This window comes from Capra hircus, chromosome 4 (assembly GCF_001704415.2).
Source record: "Capra hircus breed San Clemente chromosome 4, ASM170441v1, whole genome shotgun sequence".
Classification (NCBI taxonomy): domain Eukaryota; kingdom Metazoa; phylum Chordata; class Mammalia; order Artiodactyla; family Bovidae; genus Capra; species Capra hircus.
In genome coordinates, this window is record NC_030811.1 from 73,926,493 (window position 1) to 73,940,320 (window position 13,828).

A 13,828-nucleotide genomic window follows, 5' to 3' on the forward strand; every position below is an offset into this window, starting at 1 on the left:
AAAATAAGCCATCTGAGAAGAACATAGAAAGTAGATTGAGAGCTGAAGAACTGATGCTTTTGAGTTGTGGTGCTGGAGAATACTCTTGAGAGTGCTTGGGACAGCAAGGAGATCCAACCAGTCAATCCTAAAGGAAATTAACCTTGAATATTTACTGGAAGGACTGATGCTGAAGCTCCAATACTTTGGCCACCTGATGTGAAGAGCTGGCTCATTTGAAAAGACCTTGGTGCTGGGAAAGATTGAGAATAAAAGGAGAAGGGAATGGCAGAGGATGAGATGGTTTGATAGCATCACCAAGTCAATGGATATAAGTTTGCCAAACTCCAAGAGAGTGAAGGAAATGAGTGTTATGCAGTCCATGGGATCGCAGAGAGTCAGACCTGACTGACTGACTGAACACCTGCCACCACCAGACTCCTACTGGGGGAGCCAGTCTGTTGTTCATTACATTGGGTATAAGTTTCCTGGCTGCCAAGACCATCAAGGAGCTCTTCCTTTCTCTGGATAGCATTGAGTTACATAGTATTTTGTCTGTGGAAAGAAAATCTGCCCATTTGTTTGTGGAGACAGATGTTTTGCTGGCACTGTACTCAACAAAAAACCTATTTTGTAGGTTCTGCCATAGTGTGACATAGTAGATTATGTTTTCAGCTGTGATTTCACAGAATGCATAGAAATTATTCAGGTGAAGTATTCTTGTATTTATGTTTTGTAAAGACCAAGAGCATGCAGCTAAACTGCTAAAAGGCAAGCATATTGTATGATGAATATTGAAAATAATTTGATCCAGACCTCATACTCTGTGTAGACTGGATCCCAAGAATCTAGTAGAAAGGAAAGGCAGTCCATTTGCTGCCTCTTTGTTACTTACCTTTCTCTCTTGGACTTTAATTCCCTGAAACAGAAAATTATCACAGTTTGAATTCTTAGCTTCTGAACAGTTAATAAGACATTTATTTGCTACAAATTATGGGAAATGTAAATCAGATTTTGTATGGCTTAAGGATAGATGGCAGGAAATACACACTGTTTAGGCCATAAAGTGTTAATGCCTCTCTGTCTCTCTTGTATCTTAGTATCAATTTAGCTAGTGATTGCAGGTCATTTGTGTGTTGGTTAAAGGATAGTGTACTTTTTAATTACCAGGAAGCAAAAGTTATCATTCTGCTATGAAACTTCAGGAAGGAATCTTCCTGTCTAACATGATTCTTCCATAGGTGTAGATTTCTACACATAGAATCAGCATTTTCCTTAGAAAATGAAATATTTATCTGTAGCATTTATATAACTAGTGATTATGACCCCACAGGTAAAGGTCTGTGCCTTCTAACATGGAAAAGAAGCTGTTTTCCTTCCTCTCTCTTGTAATCTGCATTTCTTGGTTTGAAAATGAAGTTATATGAAGAGGAGATGTGAACAGCTGTCTTTAGATTGTGCTTCTTAGGCCAAAGTATCAGGCTGGTGTGAAAGAACTGTTCTCTGCAGAATGTTAGGCTCCACCCTACTGGAATGAGATATGTTTGCCTCATACCTGGATCTTTTGTGGTATAGATCATAACATGTTGTTTAAGATAACTGATAAACACTTTCAAGGAACTGATGGAGCTGATTGGCAATGTCTGGGAAAAGAACTGTGGCTCACCCTGCCCCACACTGCCCCATCCGTTAGAAGAGATACCTTTCTCCCTGGAAGTGGATGAGTTTCAGTTACCAACATGGTGCTTTATCACCCATGAGTACTTTAGTATATTTTGCCTGCAGTCAAGCACGTTCTCCCGTGTTAACCGCTACACAACTGTCAAGAAGTTAATGTTGATATACTTCTACTGCTCAGTCCTCGGACCCCACTCAGGTTTTGCCAGTTGCCCAATAGTGTTGTTTATGTGAAACCAATCCATTGCAGAATCACATTATATTTTGTTTTCTTCTTCCTTTGATCTGGAAGAGTTCTTTAGTTTTTTTCTTGGCTTTGATGACTTTGACGTTTTTGAAGATGTGGGCCAATTATTTTGTATAGTCTTTCTCAATTTGGAATAACAAAATAGTGCTGTTCTGTGAGAAGTGTTCTTCTCATTGCATCATATCAGATAGTGCATGATTTTGATTTATACCAGCGCTATTGATGTTGACCACTTGTTCAGGATGGTGTCTGCCAGATAGCTCTACTGTAAAATTGCCCTTTACCCCCTCTTAGTTAATAAGCAGTCTGTTGAGAGTAACTTTGAAGCTCTGTAATATTCTTTTGTCAGAAAATTTACTTGCTTCTTCCTTTCCCTCTATCCTATCTCTCCCTCCCTCCCATCCATCCATCCATTTATCTGTCAGTTTGTGTATCTTAAATGTATTCACTCATGGGTTTTCTTTTTATTCAGTGGGTTATAGTCAGCTACTTTCCTTATTTGTTTTGATAGTTCAGTTCACTTCAGTTGCTCAGTCGTGTCCGACTCTTTGCGACCCCATGAATTGCAGCACCCCAGGCCTCCCTGTCCATCACCATCTCCCGGAGTTCACTCAGACTCACGTCCATCGAGTCGGTGATGCCATTCAGCCATCTCATCCTCTGTTGTCCTCTTCTCCTCCTGCCCCCAATCCCTCCCAGCATCAGAGCCTTTTCCAATGAGTCAACTCTTCACATGAGGTGGCCAAAGTACTGGAGTTTCAGCTTTAGCATCATTCCTTCCAAAGAAATCCCAGGGCTGATCTCCTTCAGAATGGACTGGTTGGATCTCCTTGCAGTCCAAGGGACTCTCAAGAGTCTTCTCCAACACCACAGTTCAAAAGCATCAATTCTTCGGCACTTAGCTTTCTTCACAATCCAACTCTCACATCCATACATGACCACTGGAAAAACCATAGCCTTGACTAGGCGGACCTTAGTCCGCAAAGTAATGTCTCTGCTTTTGAATATTCTATCTAGGTTGATCATAACTTTTCTTCCAAGGAGTAAGCGTCTTTTAATTTCACGGCTGCAGTCACCATCTGCAGTGATTTTGGAGCCCCCCAAAATAAAGTCTGACACTGTTTCCAGAGCTTCCCTGGTGGCTCAGAGGTTAAAGCGTTTGCCCGCAATGCAGGAGATCTGGGTTCGATCCCTGGGTCGGGAAGATCCCCTGGAGAAGGAAATGGCAACCCACTCCAGTATTCTTGCCTGGAGAATCCCATGGACAGAGGAGCCTGGTGGGCCACAGTCCACGGGGTCGCAAAGAGTTGGGCAGGACTGAGCGACTTTACTTTCACTGTTTCCCCATCTATTTCCCATGAAGTGATGGGACCAGAGGCCATGATCTTCGTTTTCTGAATGTTGAGCTTTAAGCCAACTTTTTCACTCTCCTCTTTCACTTTCAACGTTTTGATGCTTAGATTTTCTCAAATTGGCCATTTCAGGTTGCTTATGTGTCCTTTTGAAAAGTACCTATCATTCTTTTTTTGTTCTATACATTATTTTTTCACTCAGTATGTGTTAGAAGTCACTCTGTAAACTACCTATAAAGCTGTGTCACGTGTTTCATTTATTGTTGTTTTTTAAGTTTCGTGTAAACCTTTTTAATTAAAAAATTTTATATAGTTTTAAAGGTTATACTTTATCTACAGTTATTTCAAAATTTTGGCTATATTCCTTGTGTTGTACAATACATCCTTGAACCTGTCTTATATCCAGTAATTTGTACCTCCTACTCCTGCAGCTGTGTATCTTCCTCCACTCCAAGCCTGTAACCATTACTTTGTCCTCTGTATCTATGAGCCAGCTTCCTTTTTTTTTTTAATTTACTGGTTTATTTTTTAAGTTTCTCATATAAGTGATATCATTACAGCATTTATCTTTCTCTCTCTGACTTATTTCAGTTAGCATAATGCCGTCCATGTCTGTCCATGTTTCTACAAATGGCAAAATTCCATTTATTTTAGTGGTTGTATAGTATTCCATTGTGTGTGTGTGTGTGTGTGTGTGTGTGTGTATATGTGTGTATATATATTTATATATATATATATAAAAAGACACCATGTCTTCTTTATCCTTCTCTTGATAGGAAAAGTCCCTATCATTCTTAAATCCTTTCTTATTTTCAAATAAGATGTATTCATCTTGTAATTTTCCTACTCCAGGCCTGGAATCGGCTTTCTCCACAAGGAGCCCTGGAGATAACAGTATTTAGAAAAGAAGATCCGAGCATTAGAGTGAGACTGTTACTCTTTGGGTGTCCCCACTTCTCAGTCCCTTAGCGCAGAGCTAAAGACACACACTCCCTTTAGATTTGTATTTCTGTGTTTATTTACAGATGTATTAAATTCCATGAGTTTATTTTATCTCATTTCCACTTTTAATACCAGAAGATTCAGCTCATTTTTCTCCTTAGCCTATATGTAGTTTCTTTCTTTTGCAGTAAGAGACTTGGCTGTCATTATCCTCATTATATTTACTTATTCAGCTTCCTTGTGTGTAAGAGTCACCAGTCATCGTCACTGCCATTTTGGACATGTCTGCCCTTTCCTTATTGCCTAGCTTGTTCTTGGACATCCTCTGTTGCTTGGCACTACCTAGTGGCTGTGTACTGACGTGTTCGGGAGGATGGAAAGAGAGAGCTGCCCTTCACAGTCTAAGGGTATGTTTTGCTTAGTCTGTGTATGTGGCTTCTCTCTCTTCTGTCACTTCACAGCTTTGCTTGTTTCCTTCATCTTCATTCTTAGAGAATCTCTGCCCTGCCAGCTTCTTCTTAATAGTCCTGAAGTAAAAGAAAACATCAACAGAAACAAAACACACCACATCTTTTATCTCTCTTTACAAAAGACGTTTTTGTTCATTATAGGAGTTATAAGTATTTTGGGGGTCATGGTGTGGAAAGTCACCTGGAATCCCACCATCCACCTTTTGCTGCAGTAAGCTTTTAAGTTCCTGCAATTCTGAATCATTTATGACCAACCAACGTGTATCTTAACTTTTTACCTTTTTTTTTTTACCTCTTAACCTTGGTAAAAGCTAAAGCTCTTTCCTTATTCAGAGCATGTGCAATGTTCGTTGTTTTAACAAAAAAGCCACTGTTTAAAGGTCTGATATCGCTAATGCATTATTCATTGCTCCCTTCTATTGTGCTTGGCAGTCTCTGTGGCCTGGGACTCTTTCCCTTTCTTCACAGCTAACATGTTCCTGTCCATAAGTCCCAGGGGAGTATGGACTTCAGCGTCTGCAAAACTTGGGTCAAAACCTGGCCCTGTTGCTCTCCATTTTTGTATCCTTGGGCAAGTCCCTTTGTTCTAGGCTTGAGTCTCTTCGTCTCTCCTATAATATCGTCTGTCCGTATAATATATGTAATGGCATCTATCCCCTACGGTTTTATGAGGAATAAAATGAGATAAATATGCTTCTGTGTATCAGGGCATGTTACCTGATACCTAGAGAGAAGATTGTTCTGAAATATGAATTCTCTTTTTGCCAGTCCTTTTTTTGTTCAATCATCCTCTTCTTGTGTGTATTACCACCTGTACTTACATGCTGGCCCCCTGAGTGGTCTTAAATGCCTTACTTGTGGTGGACTTGCAAAGAGAGTGGTCAGCACTGCTTCTTTCTCCCCTTGTTTTTTATTGGTTACCTCTGGTCGGTTGTCTGCGGCAGTAACTGTAGCAGCAGGCTGTGCAGTTTATTCTGGATTTTACTTCCAAGTTCAGAGGATAACAGGGGTCAGGCATGGAGTCAGCTTATAAGTAAACAGTTCCAGGAGGCCCTTGTGTAATACTTGCTCACTTTGTTGTTTTTTTTTTTTTTTTTTAACTTACAGCTTCCTTGTCAGTGCAAAACTTCCTCCTCTGGGGAGATTTTAATCTAATGTGGGTTTTCAGAGTGTGACCTGTACCCCCTGCATCAGAATGTTCCTAGGCTGGACTCTGAATCTTGAGTTGGAATCCTTGGGAGTAGGATCCGGACTCTAAGTATTTAACAAGTTCACTTAGTGATTGTTTCTGCACATTGAAGCTGAAGTTGGCTCACATGAGGCACCTACCGTTTGTCTAAAACTCCAAAGCTATAACTGCAAGAAGTGATCCTTCTCTTCACTTTACTCTGTGTTACTGATTTACTGTGAAAGGGGAATTACTGCTTTGAACTACATTATCTTCTAAAATTTCCCCAGAACTCTGAGCACACATGTACCCCAAGGACTAGTAAATGGTGAAAGAAGGAACATTGCTTTGATATATCATGCTGCCTGCACCGACTGACTTCCTCAGAGATCCTGTTTGGTAGCTCTCCTAAATCATTTTTAGATTAAGTTGGCACATTCGTTATGCAGTTTGTCACTTAACATTATTTCTGGAGACATTGGTTTCAACATAGTTGTGGCCTGACTTGGTACTAAAACATGTCGTTTCCTTATGCCTTCTTCAAATCCCTGACACATCTTATTTAGGACCCTTGATCACCCATAGTAGTGCCCACCCCACCCCATCCCCCTTAGCCCTTGTGATGTGTGATTATACATTTATTTTTGTGTTTCTGATCTCTTTCCTCAATCTGAATGATTTCCTATAATCAGGAGCAGTATGTTTTGTTAATCCCACTGCATTTGAACCATCTACTGTGCAGTAAGTGTTTTTGGTTGGATGAAGAAATTGTCTAGTGTTAAGCTTCAACTAAGGGCAAGAGAGTACTGGTGTTACCTCTGTGTCTGAGAAGGCGTGTCAGAGTGAGGAGGTTGACGTGCCATGGAGGACACACAAATCAGAGTATAGATCCTTCATTTCTGCTCTAAACTGTCTTAAAATCATCACGGTGCCCCAGAAAGCTTTAGTAGGGATCTGGGAATATCTTCTTCCAAACATAGGGTAAACAATATGAATAGTTGCCTGCTAAAAATGTGGACTGGCTTCCTTATATACAAACTGCCCTTACCATGTGTGTTTACTGTCCATTTGTGAACAGTTTAGCCTGGTTGAATGTTAGTAATTCTCAAAATGTAATGTTGGTTACAAGTTAATATTGGTCTTCTCTCTGCACAATCTGTGATTATGACTATTTTATAGCTTTAAGGTTTGCTTGTTTTTTAAGGGAAAAAAGCAACATTCATTATACATGTTGACTTAGAAATAGTGTCATTTAGCTGAAATATTTTATTGAAAGTATAGTCTTTTTGTTTTTTTCAGGCACAACTTTATTATTATTTTTTCTTTTGTTTTGAAATCAGTAAAGGAGACTGGGTTCTAGAGGCAGCAGTAATCTGATGCAGCAAGTCTGTGCATTCTTCTTTTTTGTTTATGTTTAAATACATCTAAATTATCACACTGTTGGCACACCTCATTTGTATGAAATTCTGCACCACACATACTAATTGTAGTAAAGTTAGCCTCTCATGCCAGTTAAAAAAAAGAAAAGACTACTCTGGAAGATAATTTTCACTGAACTCTAACCAACCTTGGTTAAGTGGACAGTGACAAGATTATAAATGATACAAAAAATAACATTTTAACATTTGGGTAATTTTTAATATATTCTACCCTCATATGGTCCTCAGAATTAAACCATAATGAGCAGAAGAGGAAAAAGAATGCCACTGAGTGCTAAGGCAGAACATCCTGACAGAAGTGATGAAGGTAGAGTCTATACTAAATATCAAGTGCAGAATTTCATAGGGCCAACAGGTTAACAGCCTCTGTTTTTCACTTACACAGGTGAAGTGGATTTTGCAATTGTCAGTTATGTTAAACGAACCAAATAAAGCTCCTAAAATTGATACTATAAGGCTCCACCTTAAGTTTTCCAGACTGCAACTGTGCAGAAGTATAGTCTTTTTTATTTATTTTTTGCAGTAGGTCCTTGTTGATTGTCTGTTTTAAACATAGCAGTGTATACTTGTCAATCCCAAACTCCCAGTCTATCCCAAGCCCTCACCCTTCTCCTCCATAACTGTAAGTTCATTTTCTAAGTCTGTGAGTCCATTTCAGTTTTGTAAGTAAGTTAATCTTTTTTAAGATTCCCTATATAAGCGACATCATAGGATATTTTTCTTTCTCTGTATGATTTACTTCACTTGGTAAGTCCAGGTCCATCCAAAAATGTAGTCTTTAGTTTCTGTTCTTTTTGAAAGTAAAAAATAAACTTTATTCATTCACAGTTCTTTTCCTTAAAACCACTAACGCTGCATATGTACTGAATTCACCATGGTAGTCTGTGTTTTTAAAAATTACTTGGCTTAATTTGGCTTACTTGAAGCCTTGAGAAGGGATTCTGCGTATCTATAATGAGGAAGGTAATATGCCCTTGAATTTTTTACATGAGGCTTCATTGTATTCCTTTTGCGCAGACTGAGGTGATTCCAGCACTGTCAGGCCTGTTGCTGCTGTGAATCACTAATGATGTGGCTATTTATTGATCACTAAGCTTTAGTTGCATGACAAGGGAGTTCTCTGAGGCTTTCCTATATGTATTGTATTTTACTACAGTGATTGGAAGGGTGAATGAGAAACAGCCTGTGTTTTCTAGGAGTTCAAGGCCTTATAGACTTCACTAGTAGAACATAAGCTCCTTCACGGAAGAGTCTGTCTAGGCTCCTGTTCCGTGAGTGATACAGAGGGAAAACAATCTGTGGTCTGCTGAATATGGAGTCATTGAATGGACCAGACTAAGAAACTACTGAAGTGCCTTTCTTGGTATTTTTTGTGTGGTTAGTTATAAGAGGAGGAAAAAGGAAAATTTGTGAGGATTTTAAAGGAATGAGGTTGTATTTGATTAGAGGTAAAAGAAAAGACTTCATAGAAAATGAAAAGGGGGCCTTTCCAGTTAAGAGTAATTGAACTTTTTTGTTGAGGGTGGGCATTTCTCTGGTGTTTTCAGTGCCGAGGGTGCAGGTTAATCCCTGGTCAGGAAATGAGATCCCACAAGCTGCTGGACCAAAAAAAAGAATTCTTGTAGTGTGATCACCTCTCTTAAAAATGTGTTTAAGGATGATATAGCTATACCAAAATGTCAGCAGTAGGTGTGAGGTTAGTGTGGAGGCTTCTTTCTCTACTTTTATGTCTAGTTGTTGTAGTACGTCTGTTGAAAAAACACTTTTCTTTCTCCCTATGGAATTGCCTGGTGCCTTTGTAAATAAGTTTACCATATGTATTAGGGTCTATTTATGGACTCCTTTCTGTTCCATTCCACTTTTGGTCTGTTCGTGCTCTTACTCTGTGCTGCCTTGATTTGTGTAGCTTTATATAGTAAGTCTTGAACTGGGTAGTGGATGCCCTCCAACTTTGTGCTTCTTTTCCAGAATAGGTTTTGACTTAACTAGTTCCTTTGCATTTATGTATAATTTCAGCCTCAGCTTATACAGTTAATTTAGATGTCTTTCTTTAATAGCATTGAATCTTCTTATCTATTATAGAAGAGCATAACTTACCACCCCTAAAGTCTTTTTTGGCATGTGGTTTATTTTGAGCTGAAAAGGGCCAAAAGACTCAGGAAGACACTTTTGATCTTGTGCGGCCTGTGCCTGCAGCAGCTTGGTTTCCCAGAGATTGAGGCTGGGTCGCAGTGTTGAGCATACCAAATCCTAGACACTAAATTAATGGTCAGTGACAAGGACTCTGGCTTTTCAGCTTTACGCAGAAGAATTTCCACGAAGATGGAAAGTATTGAGGCAAATCAAGTATTTCTTAGGAGGAAAAGAGTACAGTATGTGTGAATAGACACACGGGCAGACTGAGAGGTAGAGAGTCCCTGAGTTGTGCCCTCCTGGCAGTTTAAATCACTTTTCTGGTTATCATGGCAATCACCAACTGTCAAGGCCCTGAGGGTTGTGTCATTTAGCATGCGAATGTATTACAGTGAGTGTATAATGAGGCCTATGGCCTCTTGGAAGCCAGACCTTCCGTCTTCTTGAGCCTTGTTGATTCTCACCAGTTCTTTTTTTTTTTTTTTTTTTCCCCTCTTTGCTGCTTCCCCCTGAAACTTAGATAAGAGTAATTGATTTCTAGAAAAATATTTTTAAAAAGGAAAAAAAAGAAGAGTAATTGGTTTTTATTTGAAGGAGGGACTGGGATATGATTCTGGGGTCATAGTCTTAGCAACATGTTTATTTATGTCTTTAATTTCTCTCAACGATTTTTTTTTTCAAGTTTTCAACGTGGAGGTCTTGTGCATATTTAATTTTTGCCTTTCTCTCTTTTTTGGAATGCTGTTGTTATTATAAGTTGTTTTTTGATGGTGTGTAAAATGTAATTGAGTCATTGAACATGTGTCCTGTAACTGCTGAATTTGTTTGCTAATTCTATTGGTGTTCTGTGGGCAGATTTTTTGTATTTTCTGCACAGTCATTTATCATTTCAGCACAGACAGTTTTCTTTTCCTTAGCATTCATTATGTTTCTTTCTTTGCTTCATTGCTCCACACACAAAATTGAATAAAAGCAGTAGACTGGACATCCTTATCTTGTTTCTGATCTTACAGCAAATGTGTAGATTTTAAAAAAATATATCTCTTTATTAGATGATGATGAATCCCATGAATTTAAAAGTGAAATGAAAAGCATAAGTCTTACAAAGAAAAATAGTAGATGTCTTCACAGCCTTGAAGTAGGGGGAGATTTTGTAGAGAGAATGCAAGAAGTGTTAAGGTTAAAACAATTAGAAATTGGATTTCATAAAAAATGAAACGACCAGCTTTGGATTAGGAGAAAATAATAGAAATGTATGTAGTTGACAAAGACTGTAAATTGGAGACTCTATCAGGAAACTGTGAAATTTTAGAGAATTGTTCTTTGTATTAATTAGGGCGTATACATTTGTCAAATATTAGGAAATTGTGTATCTAGATTGTAGGATTATTTCTCTCCTTCTCTCTCTAGCTTCTTTGTCTTTTATTTGTTTTCTGAATTGAGCATATATTTCTTTGTAGGTAGAAAAAAAAATGTTTGCAGAAAAAAAACTTAGCAGTGAGGAACCATTGCAGACTTTGACCAGGAAAGTGCTGTATATACTTCAGGATGGTTAACTTAAAATCTTACGTTACTTGATTTGGAGAGAGAAAAGGTATATAAAAGAGAAGATAAAAGCAGAGCATTACAGAGATAGCATCTTTATCATTGATAAACTATTGGACATAGAGGGCAGCAATGTCCAATAGTTTCCATAATGTCTGCATGCTACTCAGTTGCTTCAGTTGTGTCCAACTCTGTGCAACCCCATAGACGGCAGCCCACCAGGCTCCCTCATCCGTGGGATTCTCCAGGCAAGAACACTGGAGTGGGTTGTCATTTCCTTCTCCAATGCATAGAAGTGAAAAGTGAAAGTGAAGTCGCTCAGTCATGCCCGACTCCTAGCGACCCCATGGACTGCAGCCCACCAGGCTCCTCCGTCCATGGGATTTGCCAGGCAAGAGTACTGGAGTGGGTTGCCATTGCCTTCTCCGTAATGTCTGCATAGCAGATCCCTAATGAAAATCCCTAAGACTTGGGTGACATTCTCTGGTTGGCAGTGCCATGTATACATTGTCAGATGTCATTAACACTGACACTGCATATTGGGAGAAGACACGTAGAAGCTCTGAATTTGAGACCCTCCTTGATTCTGCCCTAGGTGTCTCTTTCCTCGACTAACATTGATTTCTTTCCTTGACTGACATTGATTTGTAACCCTTCTGCTGTAATAAGTTGTAACCACAAGTATAGCTGCCCTCAGTGTCTTTGGTGAGTTCTTGCCACATACTGTTAATTCCTGGAGCTGAGCATGGTGCTGGGGCCCGCCAAACCTGCACCTGGTGCCAGTAGTGAGGGTGATCTTTGGGACCCCTCGACCCTGCGGTTCTGTCAGACATGAGGGTGCTCCTGTGAATGGTTCCGAACCTTCCGCAAATATTATAGATTTGATAGGGAAACAAATGGTATAAGGAGTATTAAATGAATAAAAAAGATGCAGATAAGCTGTTCAGAGAGAAGCCTTTGAGAGATTCTGTGGGGCCAAGAGGAGAAAGAACAAGTGGGAGAACAGAGCAGTCAGGCAGGCAGGAGAGCAACAAAAGGGTTCTGTTGCCCTTGACGTGGGGCAGATTGGGGAGCTCTGAAGGTACAGCTGTTAATCTCAATGAAAATTTCATTTCTTGGGTGTAGATGACTTTCATTTTGTATATGTTGGTGGCCCTTGTCCCCACTGGTCGGCCCACTGCATGGTCTACCCCTCTGGATCCATTTGTCCCAGAAGAGGAGTTAGCACGTGATGTTTGTTGCAGTCTTGCCACTCCTGGTTCCTGTGGTGCTGCCAGCACCCTCTGTGAGGTGCTATGGTCTGTGTACTCAGTACCAGAGCAGGATTGTGTGGGGCAGGCAGTGAGAGTGCTGTGCCCACATGCCCGCATGCCCGCGCCCCTGCACCTGCCCTCCGTGGGTTCTGCAGCTATCCCGCAGCTCAGCTGTCCCACAGCCCAGCTCTCCACCAGCCTGCAGGCTGGTTCAGAAAGGGTCCAGAGTCCATGCGATGGCTTCACTTCTACTCCTTCTGTGTCCCGTCCTCCCCCACCCATTATGGACTCACTGGAACACAAAATCCCTTCCTTCTTGTGGCTTCAAACTGAAACATTCTTACCAATCTGAAACATTCTTACCAATCATTTCTCCTAGTTTGACTCTTTGGGAGCTGTTCACTAATTTCCTAGGTGAACCCACATGTTTGATTCTTATGTGGTATTTAAGGTATAATTCTAAATATGTTTACAAACAGAACCTGGTAATGGGGCAAGTTTTTCTCTTTCTTAAAATTTATTTTTGCTGAGATATAATTGATATGTTGTGTAAGTTTTAAGGTGTACACTGTGTAGGATAAGGTGTTTATTTGATAGGTTTATATATTGCAAAATGATTACTACCATATTCCTCTGTCATGAACTTCCCTGATGGCTCAGATGGTAAAGAATTTGGCTGCAACGTGGGAGACCCAGGTTCGATCTCTGGGTTGGGAAGATCCCCTGGAGAAGGGAATGGCAACCCACTCCAGTATTCTTGCCTGGGAAAGTCCATGGACAGAGGAGCCTGGAGGGCTACAGTCCATGGTTGCAGAGACATGACTGAGTGACTAACACCTCTGTCATATCACGTAATTATCATTTTACTTCTTTTTGTGATTGGAACAGTTAAGATCTTGTCTCTTAGCAGTACTGAAGTTTATAATACGTCATTGTTGTCTATATTTTCTCTTTTGTTTTCCATCTCTTTTGTTTTTGTTTTGTTTTTGTTTTCCAAAAAAGGACTGTTTTTGTTGTTGTTATTTAGTTGCTAAGTCATGTCCAATTCTTTGTGACCCCATGGGCTATAGCACACCAGGCTTCCCTGTCCTTCACTATCTCTCGGAGTTTGCTGAAACTCAGGTCCATTGATGGTGATAGTATCCAACCATCCAAACCTCTGTCACCCGCTTCTCCTCCTGCCCTCAGTCTTTCCCAGCATCAAGGTCTTTTCCAATGAGCCAGCTCTTCACATCAGGTGGCCAAAGTATTGAAACTTCATCATGAGTACTTCCAGCAAATATTCAGGGTTGATTTCCTTTAGGATGGACAGGTTTGATCTCCTTGCAGTCCAAGGGCTCTCAAGAGTCTTCTCCAGCACCACAATTCAAAAGCCTCAATTCTTGGTGCTCAACCTTCTTTATAGTCCAACCCTCACATCCATATATGACTACTGGAAAAACCATAGCTTTGACTAGATGGACCTTTGTTGGCAAAGTGATGTCTCTCTTTTTTAATAAGCTGTCTAGGTTTGTCATAGCTTTCCTTCCCAGGACCAAGTGTCTTTTAATTTCATGGCTGCAGTCACTGTCTGCAGTGATCTTGGAGCCCCAGAAAAGAAAATCTGTCACTGTTTCCACTTTC

General features: G+C 40.1%; 1 protein-coding gene across 9 annotated transcripts in view; it reads left to right on the top strand.

Annotated features, from left to right (window-relative positions):
- SRPK2 (SRSF protein kinase 2) overlaps positions 1 to 13,828 on the top strand; it is a 243,859-nt gene that overhangs the window by 165,028 nt on the left and 65,003 nt on the right. The gene's annotated exons all lie outside the window — the stretch shown is intronic.